This window comes from Cervus elaphus, chromosome 21, assembly GCF_910594005.1.
Source record: "Cervus elaphus chromosome 21, mCerEla1.1, whole genome shotgun sequence".
In the NCBI taxonomy this organism is placed as follows: Eukaryota; Metazoa; Chordata; class Mammalia; order Artiodactyla; family Cervidae; genus Cervus; species Cervus elaphus.
In genome coordinates this window covers 44292079-44298078 of record NC_057835.1, presented here as the reverse complement: position 1 = coordinate 44298078, position 6000 = coordinate 44292079, and the positions used below count along the sequence as shown (strand labels likewise).

General features: G+C 39.5%; 1 long non-coding RNA gene across 1 annotated transcript in view; it reads left to right on the top strand.

Annotated features, from left to right (window-relative positions):
- The first annotated feature begins 319 nt into the window (after positions 1–319).
- The window catches only part of LOC122679407, a 28441-nt gene continuing 22760 nt past the window's right edge, over positions 320–6000 (top strand). Inside the window, exon 1 of the long non-coding RNA XR_006336388.1 lies at positions 320–366. This is a non-coding gene — a long non-coding RNA (uncharacterized LOC122679407). The remainder of the gene's footprint in view (positions 367–6000) is intronic.

Sequence of the window (6000 nt, the reverse complement as noted above, 5' to 3'; positions counted from 1 at the left end):
CCTCTGCCTTTGCTAAGTCCAGCTTGAACATCTGGAGTTTCACGGTTCACATATTGCTGAAGCCTGGCTTGCAGAATTTTGAGCATTACTTCCCTAACATATGAGATGAATGCAATTTTGTGGTAGTTTGAGCATTCTTTGGCATTGCCTTTCTTTGGGATTGGAATGAAAACTGACCTTTTTCCAGTCCTGTGACCATTGCTGAGTTTTCCATATTTGCTGGCGTATCGAGTGAAGCACTTTCACAGCATCATATTTTAGGATTTGAAATAGCTCAACTGGAATTCCATCACCTCCACTAGCTTTGTTCATGGTGATGCTTCCTGAGGCCCACTTGACTTCACATTCCAGGATGTCTGGCTCTAGGTGAGTGGTCACACCATTGTGATTATCTGGGTCATGAAGATCTTTTTTGTATAGTTCTTCTGTGTATTCTTGCCACCTGTTCTTAATATCTTCTGCTTCTGTTAGGTCCATATCATTTCTGTCCTTTATTGTGCCCATCTTTGTATGAAGTGTTCCCTTGGTATGTCTGATTTTCTTGAAGAGATCTCTAGTCTTTCCCATTCTGTTGTTTTCCTCTATTTCTTTGCTTTGATCACTGAGAAAGGCTTTCTTATCTCTCCTTGCTATTCTTTGGAATCCTGCATTCAAATGGGTATATCTTTCCTTTTCTCCTTTGCCTTTTGCTTCTCTTCTATTCACAGCTATTTGTAAGACCTCCTCAGACAACCATTTTGCCTTTTTGAACTTCTTTTTCTTGGGGATGGTCTTGATCCTTGTCTCCTGTACAATGTAATCAACCTCCGTCCATAGTTATTTAGGTACTCTATCAGATCGAATCCCTTGAATCTATTTCTCACTTCCACTGTATAATCATATTGGGTTTGACTTAGGTCAACCTGAATAGTGTAGTGGTTTTCCCTACTTTCTTCCATTTAAGTCTGAATTTGGCAATGAGTTCATGATCTGAGCCACAGTCAGCTCCAAGTCTTATTTTTGCTGACTGTATAGAGCTTCTCCATCTTTGGCTGCAAGGAGTATAATCAATCTGATTTTGGTATTGACCATCTGGTGATGCCCAAGTGTAGAGTCGTCTCTTGTGTTGTTGGAAGAGGGTGTTTGCTATGACCTGTGTGTTCTCTTGGCAAAACTCAATTAGCCTTTGCCCTGCTTCATTCTGTACTCCAAGGCCAAATTTGCCTATTACTCCAGGCATTTCTTGACTTCCTGCTTTTGCATTCCAGTCTCCTATAATGAAAAGGACATTTTTCTGCATGTTAGCTCTAGAAGGTCTTGTAGGTCTTCATAGAACCATTCAACTTCATCTTCAGCGTTACTGGTTGGGGCATAGACTTGGATTACTGTGATATTGAATGGTTTGCCTTGGAAATGAACAGAGATCATTCTGTTGTTTTTGAGATTGCATCCAAGTACTGCATTTTAGACTCTTGTTGACTATGATGGCTACTCCATCTCTTCTAAGGGATTCTTGCCCACAGTAATAGATATAATGGTCATCTGAGTTAAATTCACCCATTCCAGTTCATTTTAGTTCACTGATTCCTAAAATGTCAATGTTACAATTGCCATCTCCTTTTTGACCACTTCCAATTTGCCTGGATTGATGGACCTAACATTCCAGGTTTCTATGCAATATTTCTCTTTACAGCATCAGACTTTACTTCCACCACCAGTCACATCCATAATTGGGTGTTGCTTTTTTGCTTTGGCTCCATCTCTTCATTCTTTCTGGAATTATTTCTCCACTGATCTCTAGGAGCATATTGGGCACCTACTGACTGGAGAAGTTCACCTTTCAGTGTCCTATATTTTTGCCTTTTCACACTGTTCTTGGGGTTCTCAAAGCAAGAATACTAAAGTGGTCTCCCATTCCCTTCTCCAGTGGACCACGTTTTGTCAGAATTCTCCACCATGACCCATCCATCTTGGGTGGTCCTACATGGCATGGCTTATATTTCCTTTTTAGACAAGGCTGTGGTCCATGTGATCATATTGGTTAGTTTTCTGTGATTGTGGTTTTCATTCTCTCTGCCCTCTGATGGGGAAGGATAAAAGGCTTATAGAAGCTTCCTGATGGGAGAGACTGACTGAGGGGGAAACTGGGTCTTGTTCTGATGGGCGGGGCCATGCCCAGTAAATCGTTAATCCAATTTTCTGTTGATTTTTTGTTCCTTCCCTGTTATTTGACCAGAGGTCAAACTATGGTGGAGGTAATGAATATAATGGTGACCTCCTTCAAAAGGTCCCATGCATGCCCTACTGAGTGCAGTGCCCCCAACCCTGCAGCAGACCACCACTGACCCATGCTTCTGCTGAAGACTCCTGGACACTCACGGGCAAGTCTGGGTCAGTCTTTTGTGGGGTCACTGCTCCTTTCTCCTGAGTCCTGGTGCATACAAGGTTCTCTTTGTGCCCTCCCAGAGTCTGTTTCCCCAGCCCTGTGTAAGTTCTGGTGGCTCTATGGCGGGGTTAAAGGTGATCTCCTCCAAGAGAGCTTATGCCGTACCCAGGCCTACAGCACTCAGAGCCCCTGTCCCTGCAGCAGTCCACTGCTGACGCGTACCTCCATGGGAGACACTCAAACACAGTTCTGTCTCAGTCTCTGTGGGGTCTCTGAGTCCTGGTGTGCACAAGGTTTGTTTGAGCCCTCCATGAGTCTCTGGAAGGTATGGGGTTTGATTCTAAATGCAATTTTGCCCCTCCTACCATCTTGCTGGGGCTTCTCCTTTGCCCTTGGATGTGGGGTATCTCCTCAAAGTCGCCCCAGTGCCATGCACCCACCACTCCAGCATTGCATAACTGCCATTCCAGCAACATATCACCAGAGACATCACTTAGGTTGCTGCCAAAGGTCTATACAGTCAAAGCTATGGTTTTTCCAGTAGTCTTGTATGGATGTGAGAGTTGGACAATAAAGAAGGCTGAGAGCCAAAGAATTGATGCTTTTGAACTGTGGTGCTGGAAAAGGCTCTTAAGTACCTTGGAGAGCAAGGAGGTCAAATCAGTCAATCCTAAAGGAAAGCAATCCTAAATATTCATTGAAAGGATTGATGCTGAAGCTCCAAAATTTTGGTCACCTGACATGAAAACTCCATTCATCGGAAAATACTCTGATGCTGGGAATGTTTAAGGACAGGAAGAGAAGGGGTAGACAGATGATGAGATGATTGGATGGCCTCATTGACTCAATGAACATGAGTTTGAGCAAACTCCAGGAGATAGTGAAGGACAGGGGAGCCTGACGTGCTGCAGTTCACAGGGTCACAAAGTGTCATACATGACTCATCAACTGAACAACAACCTGAAATATGGTTTGCAGTCAATGAATATCTAAGGGAAAGATACACATATTTACTAGGCATCTACTATTTATTGATCCCTTTCTACATGTTAGTCACTCTGATAGGGATTTTATGTATGTTGTATCATACAATTCATATCATCAATGAAATGAAGGGGATATTATTCCCATTGTTACATACAAAATAAGCGAGACATGCAATGATTAAGACAGTTTCTAAGTTAGTGAAAAATAGATTTAGGATTTGAATTAAAATTTATTTTGTCTGCCTTTACTGTGTTGGCAAAATAACATTTTCATTTAAACTTTTCTGTGAGCCCAAGCTTAATAAGCTAATAAACATGATTTTCCAAGCACTAACTTTATACCCAGCTCTAAGGGGATTACAAAAACTAGAAAGCAACTTTGCTAGCCTTGAGACATATTTGATGGAGTTGGAGAGAACAGAGTATCTGAAAACAATAAGAAATTAGGTACTTTATCACATAGGAGCTTTCCAGGTAGCTCAATGGTAAAGAATCTGCCCACCAATGCAGGAGATGTAGGAGATAGTAGGTTTGAGCCCTGGGTTAGAAAGATCCCCTGGAGAAAGAAATAGTAACCCACTCCAGTATTCTTGCCTGGGAAATCCCATGCACAGTGGAGCCTGGTGAGCTACAATCCATGGAGCCACAAAGAGTCGGACATGACTTAGCAACTGAGCATGCACACATGGACTATATCCTATGGTATATGCTCAAATCCTGTGACATTCAGAGAAGAGACAGTCACTGTTGGACAATAATTAACGATTTCAAGATACAAGCCATTCATTCATCAAGTATCTAGAATCCATCTGCTAAGTATTGGTAGGATATTAAAGCAGAAAACTTTTTTGGATACAACGCATGAAGGAATCTGGAGTAGATAGGGCCAAAGAGAATAAAAGAGGCAAGTATTAAACCAAGACACAGGTTCTGAAGAAGTGTTGATCCTAACCTGAGACATTTAGAAAAAAATTAGTTAAGTTTGCGCTGTTGAGGCTTTTGATGGAATGCTGGGATGAAAGTTGAAATTTATCCACTCATTAATTAGGTCAAACGGAAAATACCTAGGAAGGAAAATTTAAGGGATGCTTTTAGAAATATTCACTGTCGTGTAAGATGGATTCCTTAGTTTCGACATGGGGAGTAAGGTGAACTATTGTGGTTCTATAATTTTGTAAAATCAGAGAATGCTTACTGAGTAGTCACAACTTGTTACTAACACATTTCAAAACCATATCTGATTTTATGGGGCCATCCTTTTGTAAGACAGAATGCTACTCATCACTATTCTATCCTCAGTACCTAGCACAGTGCCTGGAATATAGTTTATGCTCACTAAACACTTGTATGATTGAAATTAATTTGCGTTTCTCACAGATCTATCCATATCTTAAAAATCATCAGGTGAATCCAAATTCAGCAACAGGAAATAAATATTTTGATCATTATATATTCCCCCCCCTATATCTCAAGAATTGGTTATTTTGTGTTTCTAATTTGATCCGTGATCTCTTGATTAGGTAAAATTTTTGTTAAAAACATATTTGCCAAAATAGATGTATATATCCAGAACTGATACTAGTGTGCACAAATTTGTGAATTTTATTTTATTATTTTTTTCTTTTGACTGTACCACCACAGTGCATGGGATCCTAGTTCTTCAACTAGGGGACTAGCCTGTGCCCTCTGCAGTGGGAGTGCAAAGTCTTTAAATACTAGACCACCAGCAAAGTTGCGAATATTTGATTTTTTTAAATAGAAGGACCTCTAATTTTTTTGGAATCTTAATTGGTGACTTAATTTAAACATCTATTAATTGCACAATGAATATAAACACTAACTGTATAAAAGAGGGTAGAAATATTGTATCTGGACATTTAGATAGAAAGAAGGCACCATCTGAACATATGGGTATGAATTCTGCACCAGTCTCATAAAATGATGTTTGACAAGAATGCCAATTATATTTATAAATGCACATATAGGTATATGGCAAATACAAAATATAAATCTGTTATTGTCAGTACAGATTTCTGAAATTTGGTCTTTTTTTTTTGGAAGACTTAAGGTTGTACCTGTTTTTCCCCAATATAAAGTGAGAAAACAACTCAGTAACAACCATGCTGCATTCATGGGAGAAAGAAATCAACCAGTTCAGTAGGTGTAGCAGCTGAGTGGACATAATCCAAGATACATCATCTAGAGAAATGCACAATTCTTACTGTATTATTCTCTTTCTAAAGTTGTTTAATGATTCCACCCAGTGCATTGCACTAGTGTTATTGATTTGATTGCTTTTGCAAGAGTGCAATGCAAAACTCATAAAAAGAAAAATTGATTTTAAATAAATATGAAAGTTTAGCTAAATCTTGATGCTTCCCCAACCCTTAGGGAAGTTTTAGAGTTCTAGAAGTTTTAAAAGATGACAAAGGAGAAAGATAGAGGTCAGGTAAGTTGAACTTAGGTTTACATAAGTCATTACTTTTTTCAGTTTTTTTCTTTGTGTAAGAGCTTTTTCTCACATTTTATCTTTGTGTAGAGATAGTTGTTCTTTCTGCATTTCTGCATATTTTATCTTCCCCAGTCACCAGCACTAAGCCCCCACCTATTCAACAAATATTTTGTTTGATTTTTAATTTGCTAACTTAA